At 47.5% G+C, this 14,823-nt stretch overlaps 1 protein-coding gene and 1 pseudogene across 2 annotated transcripts in view; both read right to left on the bottom strand.

Annotated features, from left to right (window-relative positions):
* Positions 1-4,412, bottom strand: part of SHMT1 (serine hydroxymethyltransferase 1) — a 60,664-nt gene extending 56,252 nt beyond the window's left edge. For both annotated transcript variants that reach the window (XM_073797064.1, XM_033847143.2), the window contains exon 1: positions 4,254-4,412. The gene's annotated coding sequence lies outside the window, so the exon portion shown is untranslated. The remainder of the gene's footprint in view (positions 1-4,253) is intronic.
* Positions 4,413-8,741: 4,329 nt separating this feature from the next.
* On the bottom strand, positions 8,742-10,957 carry LOC117309547 (actin, cytoplasmic 2-like; annotated as a pseudogene).
* Positions 10,958-14,823: the final 3,866 nt, after the last annotated feature.

Below are 14,823 nucleotides of genomic sequence, written 5' to 3' on the forward strand. Positions count from 1 at the left end.
TCCGGGAAGATCCCACAAGCCGCGGAGCAGCTAAGCCCATGTGCCACAACTACTGAAGCCCACACGCTGCAACTACTTAAGCCCACACGCCTAGAGCCCGTACTCCGCAACAAGAGAAGCCACCGCAATGAGAAGCCAGCGCACCGCAATGAAGAGTAGCCCCCGCTCTCTGCGGCTAGAGAAGGCCAGCACGCAGCAATGAAGACCCAATGCAGCCAAAAATAAAAAATAAATTAATAAATTAAGTTTTAAAAATTTGAGTAAATGAATTTTAAAAGCAAGCGGGTGCAAAACTTGAATTTTGTTTTTCTCTCTCTTAAGAGGACAAGATTTCTTAAAATGTTGAATTGCCTTTGATAACAGATTTCAAGTTTCTTTCCTTTTAAGTGATTTGTTCTGTATTTGCCTTTGAAATCTTTATTGTTACTTTGCCTAAGTGAATAACTATTGTTTCAGAGTGACCTGTTGTCCTATCTGAGTGTTCTAAACCCTTTTTGATATTTTTTTTCACAAAACTTCCTGAATCAGGGACTTCCCTGGTGGTCCAGTGGTTAAGACTTCACCTTCCAATGCAGGGGGTGTGGGCTCAATCCCTGGTGGGATAGCTAAGATCCCACATGCCTCAAAAAACAAACAAACAAACAAACCATAAAACAAAAGCAATATTGTAACAAATTCAATAAAAGCTTTAAAAAAAAACCTCCTAAATCAAATTCCAGTGAAGTCCTTTAGCTAACTTTGGGATGCTTCGAAGTGCACCTGAAACATCCCAAAGAGAGATATTAAACTAACTGGGTTCATTTGGTATGTTAAATTACATGGGAAGTATTGTCAAATGAGTAATAAACCTTCTTAGGTTATATTGTATGGTAAATGTTATTAATATAGATATCCTAGAAATTATATGGAGTTCCTAAAATTCTGATACGTCCTGGTAAAATGTTGTCAGTCATAATTCTAGTTATTATCTGAAAGTGTTGTATGTCACAGCAGTAACCAAGTTTCTTTGTCAGTTGCATTGTAATCAGATTTAAACATGCCTCCTTAAGTCTTTCATCATTATAGACAGTTATGGTTTTATTCTGATGCCTTTGCAAAAATGTTTCCTCTTCGAGAAGATTTATAAAAAGGACTTTTGGACAAATACAAGTTTCTGACTTTCAGACCATAATACTGAACTGGGTAAGAAATTAAAGAATCCTAATGAGAAACTGTTAACAAAAATAGTTACATAAGACTGAGTGAACTAGTGAATATGGTTATAGTTTTTATGGTTTCTATCTGAAAAATTACTGGTTTAAATCTGTGTTTTCCAGGTATTAGGAAACCTTTCCCTCAAACTCATTATGACTTACAGTAATTTGGTAAATTATATCTTTGTAAGCAGGATTGGAACATATCTTTTTTCTCTAACTGCTCCCTCCAGAGATTGTAAACTCTTAGGTTCCTAGCAGCTTTATCAGATAAATTAGGAAGGCCACTCACTAACAGGTACAGAAGGCTCAAGGTATTTGGGGGACCTTAAAAAGGGAGGAATTCACCTAGATCTGTTAGGTGAAATCTGTGATAAGCCCTTGGAGTGACTTTCCTAGCTCTGAGAGGTCTTTTAAAAGTTCAGTATGAGACTCCTTATAAAAGTTTCAGCAAAGCAAAAAGCCTGTATGATCAATGATAGTTTATATAAATTATCAGGCCAAGTTAATTGAGACCAGACTTATTCTGCAAACAAACTAGTCTTAATTTGGTTATATTTGGTAAACATGAGGGTAATTTTAGAGAGAAAAGGATTATATTTCAGTGAATATTAAGTTCCAGTTTTGTTAATGGAGGTCTGTATTTAATAAGACTCATTTCCCAGATAGTTCCTTGCTGTTACGTTATATTAATGTAAAGTTTAATTGAATTGTTAAAAGGACACTCTCAGTTTGTTTCTGAAGCCTATCTCAGTAATCTATTTTTGGATGAAGATCAGATGTCCCACGACATGCAACCAGGGGATTATGCATACTGGAAAAGACATAGTTTAAAGGACTGTCTCCAACCTAGATGGAAGGACCCTTATCTGGTACTTTTAACTAGCTCATGCACAGCGAAACTGAAGGGAATTGATTCTTGGATTAATTTCTACTCACGAAGGGCCCCTGCACGGACTGGTCTATAGAGAGGACTGCTGACCTCAAACTCACCTTAAAATGATGCTCAAACAGAGGAAACTCTACACTCACAGCCGGATGATAAGAAGACGACATCAGAAGTAGACAGCTTACCCAAGATGCTGGACCTGATTCGTAGGATCATTTATAATGTTTTCTTGTCTTCCAGGACCCTTGCATATAAATCAGATGTTTTTCTATCATGGACACGATCCTATGCTAGTTTGAAAAATCAATCCAATTGTTGGGTTTGTGGCCAATTACCTGTGTCTAGTCCTTCTGGATTACCTTGGTGGATTTCTCCACTCCAAGGCTCTAACTGGATGGCCCTTAGAACATTTATTTTACAAGAAAGAAAGTTCAGTCCTGTTCAGGCTACTCTTGATATTACTAGATGGGATCACCTCACCTAGCCAATTAATAATACCTGCTCTGACCCTGGCCAAAAAAATGAATTTTCCTCTAAAGTTATTCAAGCTCAATCAGAGCAACCGCAAAATTTCAGCCCAGGAATAAAACCTCCTATAATTTTTTATTTTTAATTTTTTTGCGGTATGCGGGCCTCTCACTGCTGTGGCCCCTCCCACTGCGGAGCACAGGCTCCGGACGCGCAGGCTCAGCGGCCATGGCTCACGGGCCCAGCCACTCCGCAGCATGTGGGATCCTCCCGGACCGGGGCACGAACCCGCGTCCCCTGCATCGGCAGGCGGACTCTCAACCACTGCGCCACCAGGGAAGCCCCTAAAACCTCCTATAATTATGTGATGGATTTATGTGGTTAACACCAGGCTATGGTCATTTAAGTTTTAAGGCCCCCTTTTATCTTGGGAACAATTAAATTATACTAAGGATAACCAGCCTAGTAACACTAGGAAGTTGGGCTGGGCTGGGGGTCTTATGGGCAGTGCCAATATATCATTTCCCTGAAAGATAAGGATTGGTACAGAACAGACCAAGTCAGATGACCTAAGGATATACTGAGCTGCTCCTAATGGAAGTTCTTGGCTTAATTCTCACTTACGACTTGAATAATACTGCTAGCTATGTTATCTGTATTTTACCTGTTTTACAAGATTGTTGTTTCTTGCATTACCAAATGTGTGACTGAGCCACCGACAAAAATATATAGTTCTGTGTGAGATCAATGATTGTACTAGTGTAACTCTAGATACGGGAAGATACAACAAGAGGGAATTTTTCCTGGACCATAATACATTAGTAAGACAGGTGGTCTAGAGTCTTTAGTTATTGCTTATAAGACCTAGTCAGTAACAGCACATTGAATGACCTCTCAGCGAAGTCTTCGCCAGACCTAGGAAGGAGCCTTCCTAGCACTGTGGGACGAATTGGTCATGAAATGCCTCCCAAAGCATGGTCAGATTTATGACTGCAAGGGGGCCCTGTCAACTACAATTGACACTTGCCATCTTCCTCTACAAGGATTAAATCATGTGCTCTGCAGCTGCTGACTTTCAACACCCCCCCCCCGAAAGGAGTTCAGGGTGGAGAGCAGAAATGAGGCCTCTGTGCTCTGGGAAAATTGGCAGAACAGGTCTTCAGATAGTTAAATATTTTCAGGAGCCGATTTTATGAGCCCAGTTCTTGTATCTCCTCGGATCTAGAAAAGCACTAAAATCCTTCATGATGACGACTGCTCCTCGTGACTAGCAGAAACCTGCTGCAGAATAATATGTGCTCGATTGCATGTACTCCCCTCCCCCCTTCGCCCAAATCACATCTATCCTGACCTTCCCCGCTGCCTCTCTGGAGCAGTTTCTCAGAGCTCTCTGAAGTGCTGTCTCCCGGGTTGCAGTCCTCGTTTTGCCCCAAATAAAACTGAACTCACAACTCTCACGCTGTGCATTTTTTTTTTAAGTCGACAAAGTTAAAAAGCAAAACCCAAGGAACAGGCTGGAGACTGGCTTCTTGCCTCTCCATTGCCACCTGACGGCCGCTCTGTGAACTACAGCCCCAGCGGCGCGGCTCCTGACAAGGCGGCTGAGCGCCAGGGAAGCAGGTTCACCAGGACTTTCAGGAGAAGAAAAGTCCAGCCAATCAGCCAAGCCCTTTCCGCGTCCAAAACCCACGCCCGGGACTCACAGGACGAAAAAGCGCTCAGAACCAGCAAGGACGCTAACGGCCTCTGAAGTGGGCTGGACCAGGTCACCAACCAGGCACCCCCATCTCCGGTCTCGTCTCTCACAGACGCCAGAACCCCAGCCGCTGAGTCACCTGCCTCCGAGGCTTCGCCTTCGCAGGGTCGACGCGGTCGCTGACTCACCTCAGGGCCAGGTGTGGAGCATATGACTCAGGAGGGCCAGTCAGGGCCGACGTTCCCTGATTGGTTCAGGGGTGGGCATGTGACTAAGCCTGGCCAATCAGAGCAAGCCTTGGGACTATCCCTGAGCATGCTGGGGCAAAGGCTGCTGCACGGAAGCAGCAGCCTCGGGAGCTGGTAGTTGGCGCGCGGAGCATGTTCTGCAAAGGGAAGCAGCCCCGAGGAGCAGCAGTGAAGTGATGGAACCAGAGCAATGGGGCCTGGCCGCATGCTTTGATCCCTGGGTCCAAGCCTTCCTGACACGGCACTGTTTGGTTTTGTGGAAAAGTTTCCTTTTTTTTCCTGTGCCTGAAGGAAGGCAACAGAAAGAGTCTAATGGCACGTGCTTCCAGAAGAATAAGTACTTGGATTGGAGGGAGCGATGGAGCCGATCCGGTAGTCAGGAGATGGGGGCGGGGTGCTGTGCGAAAGGGGGGAGATCTGTACGACGACTTGAGATCAGGGAGCTTTAAACAGGCAGAATCAACTCACCAGCAAACCACACAGGAAATGAAAGCAGGAGGTGAACACCTCCATTTTAAATTTTATTTCCTTTGATTTCCTGTAATAAAAATTTTCAACCACTGAAGCACTGGAAGAATAGTTTGATTAACTCATTACCTAGATTCAACAAGTGTCAGCCTTCTGTCACATTTACGTTAACTTTTTTGTTCAACCACTTCAAAAGAAGGCGCAGACATCATGACTAGAGGGAGAACTTTCACAGCTACCTGTGAATCCCTCCTCCAGCCTCAAGAATTGACGTGTGGTCTGCACTTGGATGAGGTTCCTGCAGGACCTGGGTGTGCTCTTAAACTGACCGAAGGCCACCCCTCGGCTTGCTGTCCTTAGCTATCCTGGCACAACTTGAAATATATGGGCTGTAGCTCTGCTGGAGATTGCAAGTGGCCTCTTACCTTCACAGGCCCACGGGACCAGCCCCATGGGACCAGTGGCTCCTCTGCTGAAATCCCCTGGGACTAGAACCTGCCCGCATATGCAGGGATCAGGGAGATGGAGAGCTGTATGAAGTACTGCTGTGCTTCCTGTTTCACATCCTTTCTAAGTCAGCTAGGTGCTGTGTGAGCATTGTATAGTGTGACTTTGATTGTCTGGCCTAAACCAAACCCGCTGCTGAGATCTCGCGTGAGTTTCACCTCTAAGTACTTAGGCATGCGTCTCTTAAACATAAGGATATCCTACACAGCGAAAGAGGCATTATCACATGCAAGAAAATTTAAAATTCTATAATGCCACCTCACATCCAGTCTATTTTCAAGTTTCCTCAACTGTCCCCAAAGTATTCATTATAGCTGCTGTTTAAAAGTAAGGATCCGGGCTTCCCTGGTGGCGCAGTGGTTGAGAGTCCGCCTGCCGATGCAGGGGACACGGGTTCGTGCCCCGGTCCGGGAAGATCCCACATGCCGCAGAGCAGCTGGGCCCGTGAGCCATGGCCACTGAGCCTGCGCGTCCGGAGCCTGTGCTCCGCAACGGGAGAGGCCACAGCAGTGAGACGTCCGCGTACCGCAAAAAAAAAAAAAAAAAGGATCCAATGGAAGATTGTTGGCAAAGATTCTCTCCTTGACCAAATTTCACTCCGGCTCCTCTGAGTCCAACTTGGCCCCGTCCTTGGGCATATCCTCCACGAGCCCAGTTTTAGCAAGAATCCTGCTAAGTCAGTTTGGCCAGAATTTCCCACCTTGATATGTGATCATCCTGGATATCTGACCAAATCCCTCATCCTCCACTGCCCCCAAGTGATGACGGATCACCCTGGCCTGCCTTCAGCAAAAATCTTGTTTAGCCAGAATCCCCCCTTATCCCTGATGTTTCCTTAATAATTTTCCATTCACTGACCCCCACCTTTGTTGTATTCCCACGTTTCCTCCTTGTATTCAGAGTTGAGCCCGGTCTTATCATGAGGCCTCTTCTCCCCTGTCGACTTAAAAAATTGCACAACGTGAGAGTTGTGAGTTCAGTTTTATTTGGGGCAAAATGAGGACTGCAGCCCGGGAGACAGCACTTCAGAGAGCTCTGAGAAACTGCTCCAGAGAGGCAGCGGGGAAGGTCAGGATAGATGTGATTTGGGCGAAGGGGGGAGGGGAGTACATGCAATCGAGCACATATCTTTTTGCAATAGGTTTCTGCTAGTCACGAGGAGCAGTTGTCACCATGAAGGATTTTAGTGCTTTTCTAGATAAGAGGAGATACAAGAACTGGGCTCATAAAATCAGCTCCTGAAAATATTTAACTCTCTGAAGACCTGTTCTGCCAGTTTTTCCCAGAGCACAGAGGCCTCATTTCAGCTCTCCACCCTGAACTCCTTTGGGGGGCGGGGGTGTTGAAAATCAGCAGCTGCAGAGCACATGATTTAATCCTTGTAGATTACCAATGGCAAGGGCCAGGCGAGTGCCAATTGTAGTTGACACCCCCTATTGCAATAGTTAAGTAAAACCTGCTTTTACCACTTTAACTACTGGCAGGCTCTGGATTTCTTTGACGTTGTGAGACTGGAGATTTTTATGGACCAAACCCTAAAGCGGTGTAAATTACTTGTCCTCACATTCCATTGTCCAGAACACTGTCACAAGGTCCCACTAGAAGGAAACTGGGACAGGTAATTTATCTGCGTGAGGCATTGTTTTTACTGCAGGAAGAGCATATCACAGTGGTAAACGTTAATGGCTATTGCTGGTTGCTCTCCAAGCACCCATTTTCCCCTCCTACTATTACCCCAATTTTTGTATCCCGAGGGAAACTGACACCTCCTTTGAGTATGGCTGGCAGAGGGGGACGTGAGTGCAGACTAGGCTCCAAGGTTGGCAGGTGGAAGCCATTACAGGTACTTATGCAAATAAATGACATGGTGAAAATATATTTTTGAAAAAGGAACTCATCGAGATTCACGCATAAAATGCCCTTTCCCGACGTGGTTGCACGAGACCTAACAGACAAGACAGCTGTCTTGGGTGGGGTCTGCTTCACAGAGAGTTGCCTGTGGGGTTCTCTCTCAGAGGAAAGCGGTGGAGGATTGCGCTATTATTCACAAGCATGCGCTGCCGCTTTCTGCAGCAGACCTCTCCGGCCCTGCTCCGTTAACAGCACTCGTGGTCACCTGCCTTCCTCTGGCCAATGGATGCATTAAAGAAAAAATGATTCATCCTGCCCCCTGTTAAAGACTGGTAAGGCAGGCTTTATTCAAGAGGGGTCATGGGGATAAGTGGGGATTTGCAGCGGGGAAGAGGGATTGGGCTCGCCGCCGAGCACAACGAGGCAAAGTGGGAATTTATAACCTAGGAGCAGGGTGGAGTCTGTGGATGGAAAATTGATAAAAGGAAACAGGCGTAAGGGAGGATTCTGGCTAAACAAGATCTTTGCTGGAGAGAGGTCAGGGAGATTGCACATCACCTGGGGTTGGTGGAGGATGAAGAACTGGATTAGATATGGAGGGTGATCAGGTAACAGAGGGTGGGGGATTCTGGCTAAACGGACTTAGCAAGACTCTTGCTAAAATTGGACAACGCAGAGATGAACACTGAAGTCTAAAAGTCGAAGGCTGGTTGAAAAAGAACTCAGAGGAGCCTGAGCGGAGTCTGGTCAAGGAGAGAAGCTTTGTCAGATGCGAGCAAAAGTGACATGTGTCACTTCCCAGCAGAAGCTTTACTGGTTGATGCATAACTAGCAACAGTTCTCTCTTTTCCCTCTGCTGTGCCGGGGACCGTGCCCCACACAGGGGCTGCTGCTTCAGGCTGGGGCATCAAGTGTGGGTGATGTGGATTGGAGCTCCCAGGTGACCCACGATGGACTCATAGTATGTGAAAGGACACTTTGTTGGTAGAAGCCTAGTGGTTTGGGACTAATTTGTTACTGCAACAGAACCCAGCCTCTCCTGACCTACAGAGAAATCTTTATTTCCATTCCAGCAGTGCTTCCCAGACAGGACGGTCCTTCTGTCGGCAGCTCTGACCAGCTTCCTGAGGCTGAGACAGAACCTGTTTCCCTGCAGCCTCTGCCTTGGCCCCAGCTCCAGCCTCGGCCATGAACGGGGCCCAGCTGCTCCCTCCCATGGGACCAGCCTGCAGTGATTTACAGGTGAAGGAGCCTCTGCAGGGTCCACACTCTCAGCTTCCAGGAAGAGCTCCCACTTTGTCTGGCAAGCTCTTTTGGCACCAAGTCCAGGACTTATGACTGTTTCAAGGGCCTTCATTTATATTTGACATCTAAAAATTCATTTTGTTACATCCAAAAAATTTTTTCAAAACCTGTAAAACCAAGATTAATAAATGTTTAATTAAATGCCTACAAAATATAACATTACAGTCAATTTCTTCATCATTAAATCTCGTGTTCATAAAACTTTCAGGACAGCAGAAAACATGTGGCTTAGATTTTCTCATTTTGCAAGAATTCCCCACAAAGTAAGATGAAAGATGATTGCTCAGAAACTACAGTCCATCATAAGTTGAGTGAACCACTTGTGCCAAATATTTTCAGAAGCAAAACCATAAAAATCCTTTCAAATTTTATAGCAAAGGATTATATTTTCTGTGATATGTGGGTGCATTTTTATATATTCAACAGGGGATATGGAGTGAGCCTCCAAAGGGAAAGCCTTTAAAGAGGGTCTTTTGTATGTTTGTTTGTTTTTTGCTTTTTGTTTTTTGTTTTTTCGGTTTACTGCAGCACTTTTCTTCACAATGATGCGTTGCTGGGGCCTAATGTTCTCACGTGACAATATAAAACCAAAATTTCTCGTCACCTCTTAAAGAACTGAGAATTGTGTACAAAAATCTTACATAAATTAAAAGGATGAATAAATGTTCAGGTGTAAATGCAAACCATTTTCTAACTCAAGGCTGGTAACAACCCACAGTGTACCGGCAGGAAAACATCAGGTAAGAAAGGAAAGCGCGTCCTAAGGCTTGGACCTCCCCAGACTCTATCAGGCTGGCAAGACAGAAATGACAGGTGGTTCAGGACTCTTGCCAGCCTCTAGAGAAATCCTGGAATAGGCAGTTCTGACATGTTAATACCCTGCCCAGATCGGGAGATTCATAGTCTCACAGATTCTCATCCAGCCAACGATTTCTCTTCCATAAATATTTTCTCACCTCAGCCACGAAATGACAGAGCCGCCTGTAGCTAGGGGTTTAGATCAAAGTTATGCACAGGGTAGTAAACATACACCAAGGCAAGAATTGAATGAATACAAGGTCAAAATCAGCAGCGAGTTCTACAATCTCAGATATAAACTTCAAGGACAATTTTCGAAGGTTTATTCCAGTTTCAGGAGGCTGGCACGACTTGTGTGCACTCGCCAGGGCAAATTTATACTTCTAAATGAACTCACGCAGCAAATGCTGTGCATCTGTTTGCGGTCTGTTTAGAAGCATTTGTGGTGGACGATGGAGAGGCCGGGTCCTGCTGGCTGAGGCCAGGGTGAAGCCTGATCCCCACCAAGTACTTGTGTTTGGGAGGAGTGAGCATCTTTTTTTCTTTTTTTTTTTGGCTGTGCCACATGGCATGTGGAACCAGGGATTGAACCCAGGCCCCCTGCATTGGGAGCGTAGAGTCTTAGCCACTGGACCGCCAGGGAAGTCCTGGGAGTGAGCATCTTGATCTTCATCCTGCTGGCAGCCAGGACCCTGATCTCCCTCTGCACCTGTCCAGGATACTGGGGTACATGGTAGTCCAACCAGACAGCACCATTGAAGGCGGACAGGTCCTTCTGGATGTGGACGTTACCCTTGATGATGGAGAGGAAGGTGGTCTCGTGGATGCTACAGGACCCCAAACCCAGGATGGAGGGCTGGAAAAGCGCCTGTGGACACAGAACCCGCTCCTTGTTGATGGGGAGCACTTGACCGTCAGGTGGTTCACAGCTCTTCTCAGGGAGGAGGAGGATGTGGTGGCATCTCCTGCTCCAAGTCCAGTGCCACGTCATAGAGCTGCTCCCTGACATCACACGTGATTTTCCCTCTCAGCCATGGTGGTGAAGCTGTAGCCAGGCAGCATGAGGTCCCAGCCAGCCAGGTCCAGACGCAGGAAGGCTGGGGCAGGGCATAAACCCATGGAGACGGGCACCATGTGGGTGACCCACCCCCCGAGTCCACAACAATACCAGAGGTGCAGCTAGAGGCATCGCACAGGGACAGCACGGCCTGGATGGCCACTTATATGGCGTGTTGAATGTCTCGAACAGGATCTGGGTCATCTCACGGCTGGCCTTGCGGTTGTGGTGGCAGCCCCCTCGGCCAGCATCACCGGGTGGTCCTTGGGGGCCACTCCCAGCTCTCTGTAGAAGGTGTGGTACTAGGTGTCCCTTGTGTCCTCTCAGTTGCTGATGATGGTGTGCTCCACGGGGTACTTGAGGGTCAAGATGCCCCGCCTGCCCTGGGCCTCTTCCCCCACCGTAGCTATCCTTCTGCTCCACGCGCACCATGACACCCCGGTGTCGGGGACGACTGACCATGGACTGGAACACGGCTGGGGGCGCGTCATCCCCAGCAAAGCCAGCTTTGCACGTGCCAGAGTCGTTACGGATGACCAGTGGACGATCCTTCTTCCACTGCGGTGCGTGGAGAGTGGGCAGAAGGGCGAGAGGCGGGAGGACACGCCAGCGACCGCAAGGAGGTGGTGATGCTGCTAGTGGCCCTTTGTGGGATGCAGTCGGGTCCCCGCCCTGCCTGTGATGGAGATGGCTAGTACCTCCCCAACATCCCGTCGTCCTTCATCCTTCATCCTAGCGGTCCTAGATAGTGGTTCCCAAAGTGTGACCGCTGCACAGCAGCATCGTCATCCATGGGAACTTCTTAGAAACACAGTTCCTCAGATTCCACCACAGCCTTACTGAGTCAGAAACTCTGGGGTTGGGCCCAGCACTCTGAGTTTTAACAATCCCTCCAGTTGATTAGGACATCCGCTCAAGTTTAAGAACCACTGCCAGGGGACTTCCCTGGTGGTCCAGTGGCTAAGACTCCAGGCTCCCAGTGCAGGGGGCCCAGGTTCAATCCCTGGTCAGGGAACTAGATCCCACATGCCACAACTAAGAGTTTTCATGCCACAACGAAGATCGAAGATCTCGCATGCCGTAACTAAGACCCAATGCAGCCAAATAAAAATAAATAAATATTAAAAAAAAAAAAGAACCACTGCCAATACTCTCTGAGAGCCACAACGAATTCAGCAAAAGACTTCATTTCCCAGTATTTCCTCTGCTGCTAGGTGAGGCCATGGGGCTAAATGTGGACAAAATATGTGTTGGAACTTCCAGGAAGTGTCCTTAAAAGGAAGAGGCCCTTCTTTGGACTTCTCCTCCAGCTGCTGACCTGGAATGCAGTTGTAATGGCTGGAGCTCTAGCAGCCATTTTGAATCACGTGGGTGAAGCTTAATATTTAGGGATGGTGGAGCGGTGAGCTAATAACAGCCTGAGTCCCTGGGACCCTGTGAAGCTGCCATATATGAGAGAGAAATAAACTTCTGTCTTACATAAGCCACTGTTACTTAGTTTTCTGTTACATGCGGCTGTGTTCTAAGTGATGCACCACCCTGGTCGCCTTCTCAGGATCAAAGGCTGAATCAGCAGGAGCCCCTGTTCTGGCTCTTCTGAGTTCTAAAGTCTGGCCCATGCCTGCCTCCTCGCCCTCCTCCTGGGTTCATACTTGTTCCCCCACCCGCCTGCTGGACAGTGGGCTGAGGAGACGGTTACTGCACTGTCCCTCCGTGCCCCTGACTCTGGGTCCGTTACAGTCCAGCCTCTTCTCAGCTAAGTCTTCCCTCACCTGCCCCCATCCATCGCCTCGCCATGGGTGGCCTGGCTGGCGGGTTATGCCTCTAAGTGCCCAAAGAGAAGCGAAAGTCACATGTCAGGGAAGCGGGTGGGATGAGGAAGCTTCGCAGAGCTGGGTGTCAGTGGGGTCAGGATTCAGCAAGCAGAGCTGGGAGGGGGAGAGCATGAACAAAACAGCAGAGGTGAAGACACGGAGGCCTGAACACGGTCGGGGGCGGAGGGGGGTGGTGACGGACGGGCGGGGGGAGTGGTGCTTGGAGGGAAAGAGGCAGGAAATGAGTGCGCACAAGCGCACAGGGACTGGCACGCAGGATGCAGGATCTGCCCTCAGGGCCAGGCCGGTTGCTACCAACAAACTTTACGGAGGTGTAATCTACATAAAGCACAATGTAATCGTTGCACGGACCACTGTCGCGCTACGGGACACAATAGAACTTTTCCGTCTTTGTGAAAAGTTCCTTCTTGTCCCTTTGCAGGCCTCCCTCACCTGCCTCGGGTCCCCTTAGATTAGTTTCCTGGGAATTCCCTACGAAAGGAATCACACAGTCTGCAGTTTCTTGTCTTGCCTTCTTTCACTCACACAAAGTTTTTGAGACTCATCCAGGAGCAGGATTCCAGTTTATCCATTCCCCAGCTGAGGGATGTGTGGGTTGCTTCCAGTTTGGGGAGACTGTACAAAGCTGCTATGAGTATTCATGTGCGAGGCTTTTGGATGGACATTCATTTTCATTTCTCTTGGGTGAATACCTGGAAATGGGATGGCTGGGTCTTATGGAGTTCTATGTTAAACTTTGTAAGAATCCACCAAAGTGTTTTCCAGAGTGGTTGGCAAAGTGAGAGTCCTAGGTCCTCTGTACCCGCACCAGGATTTGCTATTGTTAAACTGAATTCTAGCCATCTTCGTGAGCGTTTAGTGATATAGCATTGTGGCTTTAATTCACATTTCTCTGAAGACTAATGATATTGAACATTTTTTCATGCGTTGTTTTTTGTGGGGTTTTTTACCATTCGTATATCTTCTTTATTTAAGCATCTGTCCAAGTCATCTGCCTATTTTGAAAACTGGATTATTTGCTTTCACTGTTGTGGCCTCTCCCGTTGCGGAGCACAGGCTCCAGACGCGCAGGCTCAGCGGCCATGGCTCACGGGCCCAGCCGCTCCGCGGCACGTGGGATCTTCCCGGACCGGGGCACGAACGTGTGTCCCCTGCATCGGCAGGCGGACCTCAACCACTGCGCCACCAGGGAAGCCCCTTGCTTTCTTACTGTTGATTTTCTTGAGGTGAAATTTGAATAACGTGTATTCCATCATGGCCCATTTTAAAGTGTACAATTCAGTGGCATTTAGTACTTTCACAGTATTGTGCAACCAGCACCTCTGTCTAGTTTCAAGATATTTTCATCTCCCCAAAATGAACATCCATGGCCATTAAGCAATCACTCCCCTTTTGCCCTCCTCCCAGCTCCTGGCAACCACCAATCTGCCTCTGTCTCTGTGGATTTACCTATCCTGGACGTTTCATGTCAATGTCATACAGTATGTGGCCTTTTGTGTCTGGCTTCTCTCACTGAGCTTCAGGTTTCTGAGGTTCATCCATGCTGTGCCTTGTGTCATAGCCTCTTCCTTTTATTGGATGAATAATATTCCCTTGTGCGGGGGCTTCCCTGGTGGCACAGTGGTTAAGAGTCCGCCTGCCAATGCAGGGGACATGGGTTCAAGCCCTGGTCCAGGAAGATCCCACACGCCATGGAGCAACTAAGCCCGTGTACCACAACTCCTGAGCCTGCACTCTAGAGCCCGCGAGCCACAACTACTGAGCCCACATGCCAGAACTACTGAAGCACACGCGCCTAGAGCCCGTGCTCTGCAACAAGAGAAGCCACGACAATGAGAAGCCCGCGCACCGCAACGAAGAGTAGCCCCCACTCACCGCAACTAGAGAAAGCCCGCGCATAGCAACGAAGACCCAACACAGCCGAAAATAAAAGAAAATATAAAGAATTAAATGTATTAAAAAATAATATTCCCTCGTGTGTAGACACCACACGTGTTTATCCTTTCATCTGTTGATGGACATTTGGGTTTTCTCCCCCTTTGGTTATTATGAATAATACGGCTTTTCACGTGTGTATACAAGTATTTGTTTGAGCATCTGTTTTCAGTCCTTTTGGATAGATGCCCAGGAGCACAACCGATGAGTCACATGGCAGCTCTATATTTGACTTTTTGAGGAACTGCCAAGCTGTTTCTGAATGGCTGCATCATTTTACATCGCCACCAGCAATGTAGGAGGGTTCCAATTTCTCCACAACCTCACCAATACTTGTTATCTTTTTTTAATAAATTTATTTATTTATTTATCTTTGGCTGTGTTGAGTCTTCATTGTTGTGCACGGGCTTTTCTGTAGTTGCGGCAAGCAGAGGCTACTCTTCATTGTGGTGCACGGGCTTCTCATTGTGGTGGCATCTCTTGTTGAAGAGCACGGGCTCTAGACTCGCGGCTTCATTTGTTGTGGCTCATGGGCTCAGTAGTTGTGGCTCGCGGGCTCTAGAGCGCAAGCTC

Source organism: Tursiops truncatus, chromosome 20 (genome assembly GCF_011762595.2).
Source record: "Tursiops truncatus isolate mTurTru1 chromosome 20, mTurTru1.mat.Y, whole genome shotgun sequence".
Classification (NCBI taxonomy): Eukaryota; Metazoa; Chordata; class Mammalia; order Artiodactyla; family Delphinidae; genus Tursiops; species Tursiops truncatus.